General features: G+C 49.3%; 1 protein-coding gene across 2 annotated transcripts in view; it reads left to right on the top strand.

Annotated features, from left to right (window-relative positions):
- Positions 1 to 3,774: 3,774 nt before the first annotated feature.
- Positions 3,775 to 16,427, top strand: part of LOC119101127 (lachesin) — a 55,025-nt gene continuing 42,372 nt past the window's right edge. For both annotated transcript variants that reach the window (XM_037224401.1, XM_037224403.1), the window contains exon 1: positions 3,775 to 3,809. The gene's annotated coding sequence lies outside the window, so the exon portion shown is untranslated. The remainder of the gene's footprint in view (positions 3,810 to 16,427) is intronic.

The raw sequence follows: 16,427 nt of genomic DNA on the forward strand, positions 1-16,427 counted from the left end.
GCCGTCGGTTCCTTGTCAGGTCGCCGCCGAGAGCCGCGTGAGGGCGGGGGGAGGGGGAGGGGGACTTCTTCCCCGGTTCGGATCCCCATTGGCGGGCATGAGGGATGATCTACCTCTGCGTTATGTGCTTTTCAGCAAATCTGCGCATAAGGCGTTGGTGATCTGTGCGATCAGGACCTCGATATCATCACGGCGGCGCGGTGCGAGGGAACAGTGGGTCCTCGTGAGATTTCATTGGAGTGTCGTAAACTGTCGTGACTTTGGCAACGTCGTTTGACCAAGCCCCCATTGGACTCAGCTATGACTGGCGTAGAAGACTAGACACGCGCTCGGCGTAGAGATATCAGCCAAGCACTGCAATGCTGAACATGCGTACTTGCAAATCTTAGCACAAAAAACCGACGCCAGGAGCTAAAGTCTCCGTGGACTGCGCAGCGTCGGCCCCGCGACTTATATTAAGTCGTGGACAACAAGCGAGTGAAAAATGTGACGCATCTGAGGGGGCCCTTAAACGCTTTAGGATATCCAGTTATACATTTAGAGGGTGCGTATATTTCATTTGTGCGATTTTAGACTGATGATAGGAACAGACTGGCCTTTACAGCACCGCGAAATGGTGCTGAGATCTGGTGGTGGAAATGGAAGAATAAAGGTAGAATCTCGTTCTTTCGTGCTGCTGTAAATGTTAATCTGTCAGCCTCAGCAGTCTCAAAGTTGTAAAAAGATATGCTTAGTCTTATCTTTGAAAAGTACGAATAAATTTTGAAAGACATTCGGAAGCATAGTTCCGCGATGGTCGCTTTCGCGTGCACGGCACCCGCCGCCTGATGTTACTTACAGTGGACAGCACCGTTCGGTTTTACGAACGCTGCAAATCCGACCATCGATGTCTTTGCTGCCGAGACTACGAGTGAGCAGGCTCAAACCTTTTGACTTCGTTTGATTCACCAGTCGATTTTGCAAAAGAATGACGTTCTTGGGCAAACATGGGAGGGGCCTATCAATTGTTTAGGTAATTTTGTCTCACTCTATTAACAGTAATGAGACCCCATACCTTTTTCCAGGCAAGGGGCCCGTTGAGAAGAATACTAGCGGGTACATTGTTGTCCCCGGTCAAGAGATGAAGGGTCATTCCTTCCCACCGCGGGATGTCTTCCCACTGTTATTCTGGCTACACGGGGACGGGTCCCCCGGTCGATCCGAAGGCCCTTGGAGGGATACATGATATCACATTGGTCGCCTCCCTGGCACAGGAGGCCTTCTGACTCGCGTAGTTGGCCCAGGATAGACGCACGAACTCTCATTGACGCAACAAGATTCCTGATCGCTGCAGGTAGACCAGTAAATGGCACAAATACTCTAGTTCGGCTTAACGGGGTCATGCTGGAATAGGGCGGGAGGGGCCATCGTTCGGTATTGGTGGCTATGACTGACACAGGATACTCATATTGTCTCAATATGAAAACCCATCATAAGTGATCCTGTTCCCCTTTCGCTGTAAGAGGACCTGACCAACACAAGAGAGTCCTTCGTATTCGTGGTCCCATCCCTGTCTCTGTCCAGCAAATGTTCCCTGGCAGACTTGAGGATCTTTATCGACACAGGACAGGCTACGACTTTGTTAGCACAGGACGGTACCCTGTTAAGCACTGTGGGTTCCCGAACGCTGACCGATACAGGAGCTCCGCATAGTAGCAAGGGCCCGACCCATGTAATTTGCGGCCCGGCCTTGTCCCGGCCCGGAAAATGGGCCCCAGAGCTCAGACCGACACGGTGCTGGCTGTTCGGTGTCGGTGATCCATGGCCGAAACAGAGGCCCGCACTGTCTCAGGGGTCCTCAATCAACGCAAGAGGCCCTCTTATTGACATTTGAGATTACGGCCCTACGGGGGGGGGGGGGGGCTTCTTAATGTGATCTACAGCCAGCCTTTTGGCCCTTTAGCGTTCCAGTCGGGCTCTTTGGTCTCGAAAGAACTTTTGGCTCCTCTTTTGGCCCTCTCAACACACGGCTCCTGCCCGACTCGGGGCCATTTGCCGTCACAGGACCCCTGTTAAGCATTGTGGCCTCTGACCTACACATGAGCCCCGCATGGTGTCAGGAACCGCGAACATTACAAATCGCGGGCCCTGGCCTAGTTCCTGCTCGGGAAATGGATCCCACGGGCTCAGCCGGACACGGAGCCGACCATTTGGCTTCGCGTCAAGGCCCTATGTAATAGGAATAGGTAGCCCTAATAAGAGGTCCCTAATAAAAGCACTCTAACTTACAGTTCAGGTCACAGCACTAGGGTGAGGTGGGGGGAGGGGACTGGGCACGAGTCTGATCGGCATCGATCTCTGGTTCCGGTGGACCCTTTAGGCTCTTTGCACCTCCTCGAACACGGCCTCTGGCCGAATAGAGGCCCCTAGCCAACACAGGAACTCCTGTTAGACGCTGTGGGGCCCTGATAAACCCTGGGGTCCCGGCCAATGTAAATCGCTAGCTTTGGTCTTGTTCCTGCTTGAGGAACAGGCCCTTGCCGACATGAAATCGGCTGTGTAGTACTGGCGGCGTCCGACCGACACACAGGCCCTGATCGACTCAGGAGGCCCTGATCGACACGCAGGGCCTTCTGGTTGGCATTGAAGTGTCAGGCTCTCCGGGCCGGTGCTAACTGAATCCGACCTCCGGCCGGCCTCCCAGCCCCTTCGGACCATCAAATCGGGCCCTTAAACAAAGATCTCCTTGGAACTTAGGGGGGGGGGGGGGGGGGGAGTACGTGCACATGTGTCCCTCTGCATGCGCTCCGCGGTACTGCCACATTGGCTTCGGCTGCTCAGGTAGGAATTATAAGTCTGCAGACGTACTGTAAATGCTGACTTATCGTCTGATCGAGCGGAAGTCATGCCAATCGTATCAAACAATCATTGGCGGCATATCAGTCGATGGCATAATTGTTGGTACTTTGCATTCCCGATACAACGTGTCCCATGTACAGCTAATACAACATGTACCGCCCAACATCTTGGAAGAAAGTTTGCGCCACCCCGACATATTTTGCAAGTGAGCGCCAAATGTTTGGACGTAGACTTTAAACACATCTTTTCAGCCATCACCACAGTTTTCAGCGGTGTGCAAAAAAATTATTTTTGTCGCCGCCACCCCAAGACACGTGCACGTATGCAGCCAGAAGTTGACTGGATGATAATGGGTGTTGCTGCAGGTCAGCCAAAGGACTCAAGACCGGTATATATCACATAGATTTAGAGTAAATCGTCCTGATACTACTGCTACATGATGCGACTCACCCCACTCTCCTCTACAAACATGTGCGGAAGACACGCGTGTAGAAGTCAATGCACGCTTGAAGACCAGTTTGCTACTGAAAGAAGATAGCTTGCCATATACAGCACAAAGTGATGCATCATGAATCGCTGTTTGCAACACAGTCGTAGAAACGTGGTCCTAAAGTGTCTTGAATCGCACGAAGACTGCATCGCGCACACAGCACACTAACCTGGCGGGTTAGCTTTCGCTGCCTTGCTTGCAGTCGTCGCTAATCGCCGGTGCCAAAAACCTCGCCCAATTCACAGCCCTCACGACATCCTGGACGAACGCGCAAGCTGCGTGCTTGCGCCCTCTGTGTCAGGAAGAACCCATAAAAGGCCACGGCGAGGCGTCCTGCTTACCCTTAACGGGAGAGCGCCTCGTCGACCAATGGGACGCAGCGGGGGGCGTGGCCTAACGCCGGGATGGTACCCGAGACTGATCTGGCGTATTGCTGCCGTCTCGCCCGATGAAGTGCTGCCGCGCTCCGCCGTCGCTCCAGGTGAGGGGGCACATGCCGTGCTCATGTACCCTGACGTGACCACGTTGTCTGATGCCGCCTGCTACTGAGCAGCCCGGGCCCTGGGCGTGGAGAGCCACTTGATCGGCCTCATACATTTTTTAGACGTTTTTCCTGCCAAGGTATCATGTGCGAGTGATGGATTAACGTAAGTCGTCAAATACCATGTTGCGCAATGACAGCCGCATGAACTGCGTCAACATCTTATTGTCAGTCTTCTCGCATTGCATGCTGGTATATCAGATTCACCCTTTTCTAAAAACGGATCGCCATATTCAATGTTGTTAAACCACTTGCTCTTCAGCATGCCATTCACTGCACGCACGTGTCAGGGCAGCTAATCATCCGAGTAAATTCAGAGCAGCTCTGAACCGCGTTTTGTGCTGTTTAAGGGGGGGGGGGGCAAACGGAGCTCCCGTAACTCCACGCTATGTGTAAAAAACTGAAATAATGGCAAGTGGGTGTTCCCAGAGCATTTTGAGGCTATCCATAGACGTCGTGCCCGTGTCGTTAAGTTTCTTGTACTCGTACTGACTTCGGAAGTTCGGAAGTTGTTGTTGGTTTGGCATAACATAACTCAACAACATCGGCCAGCAATACCACCTTAATCCACTGAGGTCACCCGCCTATCTGTGACCCAGTGTGTGAAGTGCAACGCTCCACACTGAGCGCCGGCTCCGCTAGCGACACTGCGGCTCGACGCGCCGTTTGAAGCGGTTCCGACACACCTGCGTGCCGAGCCAGCACGGGCCGCTGGCGAGCGTTGCCAACAGTGGTGCCCAGCGCCTGGACCGGTGGGCGGTCAGGTCCGGGAGACATTGCCGACCGTGGTGCCCAGCGCTTGGACCGCTGGGCGGTCAGGTCCGGGGGACATTGCCGACAGCGGTGCCCAGCGCTTGGACCGGTGGGCGGTCAGGTCCGGGAGACATTGCCGGCAGTGGTGCCCAGCGCTTGGACCGCTGGGAGGTCAGGTCCGGGAGACATTGCCAGCTGTGGTGCCCAGCACTTGGACCGGTGGGGGTTCAGGTCCGGGAGACCTTGCGCGTACTGCACGCTGCCGTCGGGTGGCCCGGTGCGGCCAGCGGCGGCACGGGCCGGCACTCCGTGACCCTGCTGACCCGGGCTTCCCGGCGGAAGTCCCGCACCGCAGCTGTCGCCGGAGCCAGTCGGCAGCGACCCGGAGCCGTGCCGATACACAGCATCGGGTTTGAACTCGGGTGTATCCCGTTAAAAGTAGAGGCAATGGTGCCTTGTGGTCTGCTTACTGAATTTAGTTTCGTCTGTGTTATAAACTGGATAAATACACTACCTCAACCAGGTATCTACTAAGTTTTTAAAAATATATGTGGACCGTCATGCGCAGAGGAATCAGTTCGATCCAAAATGTCTTTGATATTCTTTTTCCAGAATGAGCGAAAACAAATGTGACACCGAAAAGCACTTTTCACCTCAAGTATACACATACTATTTAAAAGATTAGTCATTTTTTATTTGCTTTCGGGTTTCTGTTTTTGATAACAACATGGCATGATGTTAGCACCTCTGCCGCCTACTCGCCCGTCACTTCATACACGCCAAGGCCAAATCTTTGTGCAAAAAAGCCAAAAGAAATATTGAACTGATGAGGCTGACATGAAATGCATGGGGGGGGAATGTATAGCACTTTGCTACGCATTTGACTCAAATATATGTGTAGGTAGGCAAAGCCCCTTTAAGTAAAAAGTAAGTCGTTGAACCAGACCAAGCTTGTGCTAATTCTGGCGCAGTGTTTTTCCTTTTAGCTCTGTTTAGCTCTGTTTAGCTGTTTAGCTGCATAGCTCCTCCTTATCTGACACCTTAGAACAGTATCCACTAAAAGTGGCTTAATTAATCTAAATGAGTTGTGGGTTTGAGGAAGCGTCAGATGACCAGACCTTTTCTGAGTCTTTTCTGAAACTGGGCGCTGACAACAACCGCCTTGAAAAGCATCCAATGCGGCGTATTACGACTGGCGTTCGATGGACCGACCGGCTGCGAGGAGGGGGTGGCAACGAAGGCAGGAGGCAGAGAGCAAGATAGTGTAACGCTCGGTAAAGCCAAGCCAAAGCCACAACACAGACCCTGTGCTATGGCGTTGGCCGGCTGGCGTTATTCAAATGACCATTTTGGGATGAAATAGCCAACACGGAAAAAGTTGTGGTTGAAAAATTATCTGCTCGTAACATAAAATAACATGATTTATGCAATACATGAACTTTAAAATTATGGCACCCATGTTAGTTGACGTTGCCACCTGACCTTTTGTTTGTATCTACTTGTAGCCACCTGATGTTTATCATATAACTTTTATAAAGATAGGTAGCTTGTAGACAATGATAGTTTAGATATATTAATAAAGTAGTGCTCGAAAATGGTCCAACAGGTAAAAGTTATAAATACAGAATAAATTATGATGTAATCTTTGTAAAAAATGAGCTTCGAGTTACAGCAGGCAAATCAGCTGACCTTTTCAGCGGACGTCTTGTTTACATTTGGGCTACAACTGCCTTTGGACATCTCCGGAATGGAGGAAAAACATGTGCTGATCTGAAATTGTTTCGATCCATGCTGCCGGCGTCACCTAGCAGAGAAGTGGAAGGCTGCAGACCCTCGCGATAACACCAGAATAAGCTGTTCTCTAGTTAGATATCCTGATTAGCAGCCGTCTCCTGTGAAGTCGCATTTGTTCAGGAAACTGTACCCCGTTCCACCACTTAACCGTTTCCTTGTTCTAGCCGTATCAGGGTTGGCGCCATCAACTCTCCAATATCAGTTGCATAGCCCTTTCACACATCCAGGATGGGCGTCATTTGTTGGCAGCGTTTTGCTGATGTCCCGCCATGCTCGCTTGGCGAGTGCACAGTTGTGTTGCCGAAGCCGAGTGTTGAAAGTTGTGCCGCTGGCGTAGTGAAAGTAAATAGGAACAAACGGGGATATCACTTTTTAAAACTCGATTGGGGTCTCAGCTGATAAGGTCCACCAAATGTGCCACAAAATCCTGATGTCTCCTAGAGTTTCTTTCTCATAACTTTGTGCTCCCGGTGTCAGATTGTTTTGCGTGGGGGCGGGGAAAGTCGCCTGATTAAAAACAAGCAAACAAACAAAAACGGAAGAACGCCTCCCCATCTCGGGTCCATGTCGAACTACAGCTCTGTGAGCTGTAGTTCGTGAGCTCCGTACATTGGACTGTAGTGAGCTCTGTGAGCCCTGTACATTGGATGCCATTCACAAAAAGCATTGAAGTAAAATTATAGGACATCACCACCGAAAATAGGTCTCGTTTTATCATTCAAAGGTGGTTGGAGGTGCAAAACGATAGTTTTATACGGAATGACGTGGCTTCATACGCGCAGAATAAAGAAGACCCTGTGCACATAATTCATTTTCCACGGAGAGACAACGGAAAATGCATCACGTGCGCCGCCAGCAAGAACTTACACCCAAAAATGAACCTGGACTTGTCTGACCTCAGCAGCCATGTCAACAACTGGTATAACAGATTGGCTTAAGGCCGCCAACGGGACGGGTTACTAGAAGGGTCGTCTCAATAAAAAGCGCGACCAACGCTTTGACATAGGTCTGAAGCTTATGTTGGCAAGAAATGCCTTGCACTCGTGTGCTCCGACATTGTGGGTTGGGTGTTTGCTGACAATTTTTGACCCTTCCCTGAACCAATCTCTGAGGCACCTCCGTTTATGTCGGTACTTAATGCAGGGCACGTATGAATATGTACGCGACTAAGTTTGGAATCGATTATTCCACACAGACAGGTCAAAATGACAAGACCGAAAGCATGCGATCATGTTTTGCGACACACAAGAAATTTGCGTGCGGCCGCGGCGTGCTTAGCTTTTATTATCGATTTTTATCGATTGTTATTGAGTTGTGCACCCATGCGGAAGTTATCCCTGAGTGCGCTGCTGTTAAACAAACATTTGGTTTGTACTAACTGCACTAAAAGGTGAAACAAAACAAATCATCTGCATGTGAAACTCGCGTTTGAAGATGGCAAACTGCGCAAGCAGGTAAATATCACCGTGCTATCGAGTGTTTTACACGGCCTTGGGTACCGTCAACTGGTGGTGGAAGGCTCAAAGTCCATGCCAGTCCGAGCAACCCTCGAAACTCCAGCGTGTCAGAAAATGACTGGAATGCCGGCTGGGATTTTAATTCGCCGTACATGTGTCAGACGACCGAATGCAAAATGCACGTGAAAGGGCATACTATATAAGGTCTTTTGTAACCTCTGCCCTGAAGTAATGCATGAAGGCAAGCGAAACGTGCTGTTTGTGGCCGGTTTATGTGGCCGGCCTTGGAAACGCACGTGTATGGAGAGCGTACACACCGCTAGGTGAGCCCATGGTAGCCTGATACGCGGCGACAGAATCTAGTGCACCACATGCCTACTTTTAAGTACAAAATTTAGCCACTGCAAAAGATCACGCGGATCTCAGGATATTAGAACCACTGCATAGCCGTAAAATTCTCCCGAGGTTGAACACGCAAATGACGTGTTAGACTTAAACGCTCTTACACTTAGTTTGTGAGCAGCTTGACATGCTTTTTGAGCTATGCCGTCTAGTCATGTATATTCAGAAAAAAGTTCTCTATTTGCTGTCGCGAACATTAACATCCGCCGGCCATTTCCTTTCCCTGCTTTTGCTCCGTACGAGTCATCGAAACCTTTCGGTCTGGCCGCCTGTGTTTCGGGCAGCCCTTGACACAGTGTCGCGCATTGGGTGGTCTGACGCCCGAGTAATTGTCCAGCCTCATAGAGTCCTTACACCTTAGGACAAGCGACCGTATGACTTTAGCCTAGCTCAATTAAAAGCTGCTGCATATTGTGGTCTATGTTTTGTTTTCGATTCATGTGCTATTTCGCGGAAGATCTGGCATATTTGCAAACTGACCTAGCATATTGTGACGTGTTGCATGTGCACGCCTTAGTGATTGTGCATGCACTGTTGGTGTCGCATGAGGTAGTGGCTTGCATGGTGGTTGTTTGGTGCATGTGGTCGTGGACGCTCTCGTTGTTGCATGCTGCATGCCCTTATGCTAGCTCCCTGGGCTGCATGTGGTGTATGACTAGTTGCCAGCTAATGAGTCCTTTGCATGTGTTGCAGAATGGGTATGTAGTTCGACGGTGTACTACTTCCTGAATAAACCACAGTTTAGCAGTTGTCACAATGGCGACAGCGGTGGCCAGACCTGATGCCGAAGACAACATCTGAAGAGGACATTAAGCCAACAATTCAGGAAGAGATAAAGTCATCTGCCGTGGCATCTAGTGGCAAAGTGGTTAGACCAAGAGATTTTGATGGGAGGGACAACATCAGGCGTTGTCTTGACAAGTTTGAGCAGTGCGCACTGGTCAATGGCTGGACTGATGAAAACACCAAACTGATTCAGTTGTCGGTGTCACTGTCTGACAAGGCATATGATTTCTTCATGCACTTACCAGATGACCGCAAAAGCACATCTACAGAGTTGCGAAAATCGCTGATGTCCGAGTTTGGCTCACCTGGCTTGCAAACTGACTATGCACTGTATTTGAACTCTTACCGACGCCAGCTGGGACAGTCAACGGCTGAATATCTGCATGAATTACAGCAACTGGCAGAACGGGCTTATCCCGCATGGGTATATGACCCTCGAGAAGGGATTGTCAAGGCTCAATTCATCAATGACCTGAACTATGATCCCAGGACGCAGCTGATGCTTCAGGCCCCAGAATACGATGTGGTCCAGGGATTGTGCAGTGGTGCGCGCGATGGGGAAGCTGTTGTGAGTGTAACTACTGTTCCCGACAACAAGAGTGCGCTGTGGCTTTTGCCATGTTGAAAGAAAAATTCATCTCTGCTCCGATGTTGTGCTACACGAACTTCCGGGAGCCGTTCACGTTGACAATAGACGCCAGCGATGTAGGCCTGGGGGCGGTGCTGACTCAACTGGAAAATGGTAGGGAACGTGTTGTGGCATATGCTAGTCGCAGTTTGACGAAGGCAGAGAGGAGATGCTCTGTAACCGAGTGAGAGTGTCTCGTTCTCGTTTGGGCTAGTCGTCAGTTCCGGGTGTATCTGCATGGGCAGCACTTCATACTGCGGACTGACCGCAATCCTTTGGTTCGTCTCTGACAGAGCAAAGGTCCCAGGGGTAAGCCGGCGCGGTGGATTCTGGAGTTGGAGGCGCTGGACTATGAGCCCCAGTACCGGCCAGCATCCAGCTTTCCGCATGCAGATGCCCCGTCCCGCGGCCCTGTAGATGACGGCCAAGGACAATGCGCGATAGGGGTATGGGTGACGACGCTTGATAGTGACTTTGAAGTAAGATTGGCTCAACAAGAAGACCGGGCCTGGCGGAGGTCATTGAACTGATTAGAAGGAGGCGTCCATGTCCTGCGTCTGCATCACCAGTGGTGAAGCGCTACATGTCTCAACAGGACAGATTGCGGATAGGTGACCAGGGACCGCTGATCCGTGTGTTCGTCCCGAACGGCGCTGAGCACCGGCAGGTGGTTGCGCCGAAGGCACCAGTGGAAGATGTGCTCGCGAGGTGTCACGACGACTCTTCTGCAGGTCATCTTGGGGTGACGAAGATCCTAGAAAATATAAGAGTTATATTTTATTGGAGCTCATTGTTTCAGGATGTCAGGGCATGGGTCCAAACATGTAAGTTTTGCGCAAAGAAAAAGGGTCTCCCCTCCCCAGGCAGAGCCTTTTTTGGAGAGATGCCTGTGCCGTACTGTCCGTGGCAGTGGGCTGCAATGATTATAACGGGTCATTTTCCCAGAACAAACGGAGGAAACCGGTACGTACTGGTTGTGACGTGTGGGTTTTCGAAGTGGACAGAAGCTTTCACACTTTCTGACCAGACAGCTGTCACCGTGGCCAAAATATTTGTGGAAGAGCTTATGTGTCGCCACGGGTGTCCCGAGGTAATCCACTCGGATCAGGAAATAAATTTTAAAGCGACGGTTTCAGGAGATCTGCAGGAGGCTGGACATAAAGAAGACTCGAACAACTACGTACCATGCACAAGGCAACGGACGAACTGAAAGATTCAACCACACCCTGTGCGCCATACTGTCGATGTACGTCCGTGAAGATCAGCGAGACTGGGATAAGCACCCACCGTTCGTTATGTTCGCTTATCGCACAAGCGTCAACGAAACCACAAGAGAGTCGCCATTCTTCCTGTTTTATGGACGGCAAGCCAACGAGCGGCATGTATGTTCAGATTGAGCATGGTGATGGACAATCGACTCGTGACAAGACGGAGTACGTGCAAGAGATGATAGAATCCCTCCGTCAAGCTCAGCGCCGAGTGCAAGACAACATCGCACGTGAGGCCCGGAAACGACGAGAAAGGCAAGCGCAGGGCGCTCGTCAGTAGGCCTATCAAGTCGGGGATATGGTACGGCTGTACAAACCGACGAGACGCGTGGGCCGCTCTCCAAAGTTACAGATGTCGTGGTGTGGGCCATACCAGGTGGTTACAGTCTTGCAAGAAGGTGTGACGTATCGGGTAAGGCTTATAGAGAGAGCGAAATATCGGATGGTAGTCCATCACGATCGACTTAAGCCATGTCATCAACGGAGGGGAGAAAAAGGGCCAAAGGAAGCACAGAAAGGTGACGGTAGGGATGCGTTCAACAGGGATAAAGCAGTTGGAGAGGAGGAAGACGCAAGGAGGGGAAGGGAGGAAGTGATGGATGGCGGTTCATTGACTGAAAGTTCAGGATTCCTGAGGGAAGAGGACGAGGACGGGCACACAGATATAAAAATCTCGGACGAAGATGTGAGGGATGCTGGGCCTGGAAACGAGGAAGCAGCAGCAGCAGAGACTGGGAACCAGGAAGCAGCAGCAGAGGCTTGGATTATCGGTTCAGGATGTAGAAGAGATGTTGGTACAGGGTTAGGCGAAACTCGGATGGAATCCACCGCCAACTGGACGAAGGGACGACTGGGGGAGAAGCGTTTCCTCACCGGAGCAGAAGCGAACGACGTCGACGGGCCCCAGTCAGGCTTGATTTATGACAATCTGAAGAAGTTTTGAAGTCTTGGTTTTACTGTCCAGCCAGGCTCGGTCAGTCTGTTTTTGGTCGCACTTTCCGGTGGCAGGGACCCATATGCATCATAGCGTGGGTTGCTCGGCTCTCGCAATTGACAGAGATTGTGATGCAGTTTGGGATGGGAGGAATGTGACGAACGTGAATGAGGAATGTTGCATGTGCATGCCTTGGTGATTGTGCATGTACTGTTGGTGTCACATGCGGTAGTGGCTTGCATGGTGGTTGCTTGGTGCATGTGATCGTGGACGCTCTCGTTGCTGCATGCTGCATGCCCTTATGCTAGCTCCCAGGGCTGCATGCGGTGTATGGATAGTTGCCAGCTAATGAGTCCTTTGCATGTGTCGCAGAACGGGTGTCTAGTTCGACGGTGTACTACTTCCTGAATAAACCACAGTTTGGCAGTTGTCACAGCATACGCAGTTGAAATGAAAAATAAAAATTAACGGACGTACAGAATACTATGCGGTGCAACATGAACATAAAAATAGTTTCAATGTGCTCAGGTACCTAGTGCATTGGCATGCCGGGGAGTTGTCCTACATTTGCACGGTTCTATTATTTTCCGTTGCCCATGTTAATGGGGGCGGAGATGGGCTCAGAAGTGCATTGAAGAAGAGGTCAAATCAGCATTGCCTCCCTGAAAGCATGCGAAGTTAGACATTTGGTAGCAAACCTACCAACACTCATGCTGCTGAACTTTAGTTTCGAAAGCAATGCATACGTCGACTGCTACCAGACCCCCTCCCCCCCCCCCCCTCCACTATCGTGTCGGGCAAGAATGCCAAGACTCCATCGACTCATACCCACGCTGAAGAATTTGACGGCGAAGTGCCTTGACGGTGCGAGACTGCTGCGTCGAGGTCAGAAAGGAAAGCTCTTTATATTTTTCCAACTGCTTTACTGGCACTGGATAAGTCAGCGACTTAAATGTTCTTACTCTTGTAACATATTTAGCGGCGCACATAGTACTTGGTACGTCAAAGCCATCGGGTGTTATGCGGTTGTTTTTTTTTAAATCGTGGTTATGGCAATGCGGAATACACATTTATGCATGAGCATATTTTTGTAATAGGCAAACATTGCCTGCAATCTTCTGCAGTGCTGGTAGATCCTCTGGGGTGGTGGAGCACGGGGCAAATTTGATTTTATTTCATTCCTCCCCACTTAATCCTTTTACGGATAAGATTTCCATAAACATACCTTATACCCGAAAACCGTACCCGTGCCCATGTACCGCCCCGTACATGCAAGCTTCACTCAACCGCTTACCCGCCTGTTTGAAATATTTTACCGACGGCTCGTTTGATCACTGACTAATTTCATATATTCGGATACCGTTTCAAAATTTGGTGCGCTAGGTTCGGAAGCTCTCCCGAAATCGGTTAGCTCCAAATCTATTACGTGCTTATTAGTATCAAAGTTACTTTCATTGAGTTGATAGAAATTGATTTCAAATTCCATGTTTTACTTCAAGTGCCCATGTTGCCCACACTTTATCCCAGCACTACCCGGAATATTTCGTCGTCAGACACTGCCTGGAGGTGGGTGTTACAAGTGAACCTTGGTGTCTCAGTGCCTGAACACCAGGTCGGCGAAAGCCAAACGGAAAACGACAGCGCCGATCAGCCTTATTGAGGAGTCGCTCAACTGACATCTGCCACGTGATTGGTCGCGTCACGGACCGAGCAATATACCAATGCACCAGATTATTCGAAATTGAGGGGGCACTCCAGTATCCGTGAGGCTCCTTCTACAGCTTCGCAACCAGCATCACCCGTTTGCCGTAGTTATCGAAAATTATTCAAGAACCCAGGTCTGTCGTTTTATATAGAATTATGTCATGATGTGATCAATGATCAAGGCGATGTCAAGGTGAGGTCACTTCATTTGGTTTAAATTTACTTCTCAGGCAAGCATGTCATATATAAGAGGCAGAGTGTAGACGGTTTCAAACTTAGTGAGTTAGGTCGACTTGTAAGGTGCATCTGCACCACGTGTACCACCTGTAACACCTGTACCACCTGTACCACCAGTAACACCTGTAAGTTAACTTCACCTGACCCCCCGATGCTAATCAGGTGTAACCTCTTATGTTGAGACCAACCCCAACTGAAAGACAGTAGTGCCAGTCGATGAATTTTATCAAAGGAATCGAGAACAGGAAGATATTTGGGAATCGCTGCATGCGAAGAAAGGGATCACCGCGCGACCTTGACTTATATGTTCATAACTCAGTGACCTTGCCTGACATTGAAACGTCGTCCGGTCCAGGACATTTCCAATGGGTCATTTGTCAGATGCTTAAAATTTGATGCATCGGCCAATTATTCCCGCAAAACGAAGGGGAGGTTATGTTTGCCTTTCCCCTAGGCGCTCCAGACGTTCGGCATTATTCGAACTGGGGTTTAGGGCTGTAGAGCTAGGGTTTAGGGCTATAGAAATAGGATCTAGAGAGAAAAAACTTCAAAACCCGCACCATGTCTACAAAAGGTGATTACCAGCTGTGCAAAATGTGCAACAAAATGTGGAGTGCGCGCACGTCCATGCAGAAAGTTGATTCGTCCATGGATAAGTAAACTTTCCAACCTATCCGCGGACAACTTAACTCACATAGATGTGAGTTGGTAAACATGACCCGAGCAAGCTGCAAGCTGTTCCCAAGCTTCAAAAGAGCATATCCGTGCGTCTTACCAGTATTTTGTGTTTTATACTGGCATAAGCAAACCAAGTTGCGTGATCATCAGTAGCTCAAAACCAAATATTACCATCATCACAAGCATGCATCTGCGCTATCTGGGAAAAGAAACAATGTCTGAAACTGTGAGCCTGGGGTGACGTCGGTCACAAAGGCCTCGAGCATTGACCTATTCGTTGATGACATAAAAAGTACGTTTTTAGTCAGGATACATTGGTGTGCTTGAAATTACCTGAGCGATGTGCAGCCTAAGTAAGGGTAAATAAGTTGCTTGTCCGGAAAACAAAATTATATCGTTTGCAGTGTTAGAAATTCGTGCCCACAATGTACAACCTGTCTATTTTCCAGTTCAGTAGAGTTTGCAACCTGCCAGTTCACGTCAATAGCGGTGTAAAAACAAACTGAGAAAGTCGACAGCGAAGCAGTTAAGAAACGTTCACTTAAAGCAGCTTAGGATGTGGGTGACCTGTGTTTTATATGGCAAGGGTGTCTTCGTTAATGTCCTTAACAGTTTGTTCGTAGCTATAACTTTTCAGTGGTTTGCTAGAGGACTGCAGGAGCGTTATATGCATGCAGAAATTTACAAAGCTTGAAAGTTGTTTGGTTTGGAGCTTGTACCCCTACCAGTATGCTCATGTCCTTAGAACCGTATGGGATGTGATGCATTTAGGTGGCGTCTATTTATTGGCTCAGCATAGTGGTGAAATGACAGAAATGACAGACCTGAAAATGAATCTGAAATATTCTGGGTAGGATGTCCCAAACGGTTCATGTTTATATGGTCGGTTTGAAGTGCATCATGTTTTGCGTCTGCGTTCACGCAATATGTAGTGCCACTATGTACATGCACTTGTTCGTACGTGATCTTATAGCTTGTTCAAACCAATAAGAAGCAGGACAATGAATATGACAAGTTGATATTGCTGTTATTTCTTCCCTCTGGTACGAGTACTGGTGCTCGTGTTGTTCTTTATTCGCGATACGAAACATATGCGACACGAAGTTTTGCCCAATTATGCCTGTACCACACTGCCCGGCGGCTCCATACCTCTCCAGACGCACTGAAGACTCAGCCTTGTTGCAAAGCCTGCCGTTCCACCCTGTTGTTTCCTTCCGCGAACTGATTCGCCGAAATGCATCGGAGAAGTCATAATGGGATAGCTGGCGCAGCGTAATGGGTTTAGCATAATTGTTGTCATCGGGTGAATGACATCAGCCTCAAAGCTCGCTCTGTGGTAATTGATGAGAAGTCGCTTCCCCGACCTGGCAGGTGCGCCGGCTTGGCGCAGGACCTGGTAGGTCGGTACTGAAATTTCTGTTTGCTTTGCGGATGATGTGGTAAGTGTAGTATGCATGTTTTCGATTAGCCTGTGCTGGTTATCAGTCAGTAGTATCTAACATTACCCACGCTATTTCCTGCCGCCCTAAGTATACACTTTTAACATTTGTTTATATCTATTCATTACGGTAATGATGAAAACGCCAAGTTATGGCAGATGTTGATACCCTCTGCTTTTGCATTTTGTACTGGAAAACATATTATTGATAAGATCGAGAAAATCCTTAGCTTCTGGTGTTTCATTATTTCTAAAACGTCTCAACATAAACCACGTATGATTATATTATAAATATACCTGGTTTGCAAGAATACTAGGCATAAGAAATCATTGATATGAAAAAAAATTTGCATTGAACCCAAATCGAGAGAGCCTTTTGCTCTTTTACTGCATTTCGTGCAACTGACATTTCCATAGGCATTCATTTACACTAAGCTGGACACACATTTCGCAGTGGAGGTTGAAATCAAAGCCAACGT

This window comes from Pollicipes pollicipes, unplaced genomic scaffold, assembly GCF_011947565.3.
Source record: "Pollicipes pollicipes isolate AB1234 unplaced genomic scaffold, Ppol_2.1 Scaffold_4881;HRSCAF=5763_pilon_pilon_pilon, whole genome shotgun sequence".
Lineage (NCBI taxonomy): Eukaryota > Metazoa > Arthropoda > Thecostraca > Pollicipedomorpha > Pollicipedidae > Pollicipes > Pollicipes pollicipes.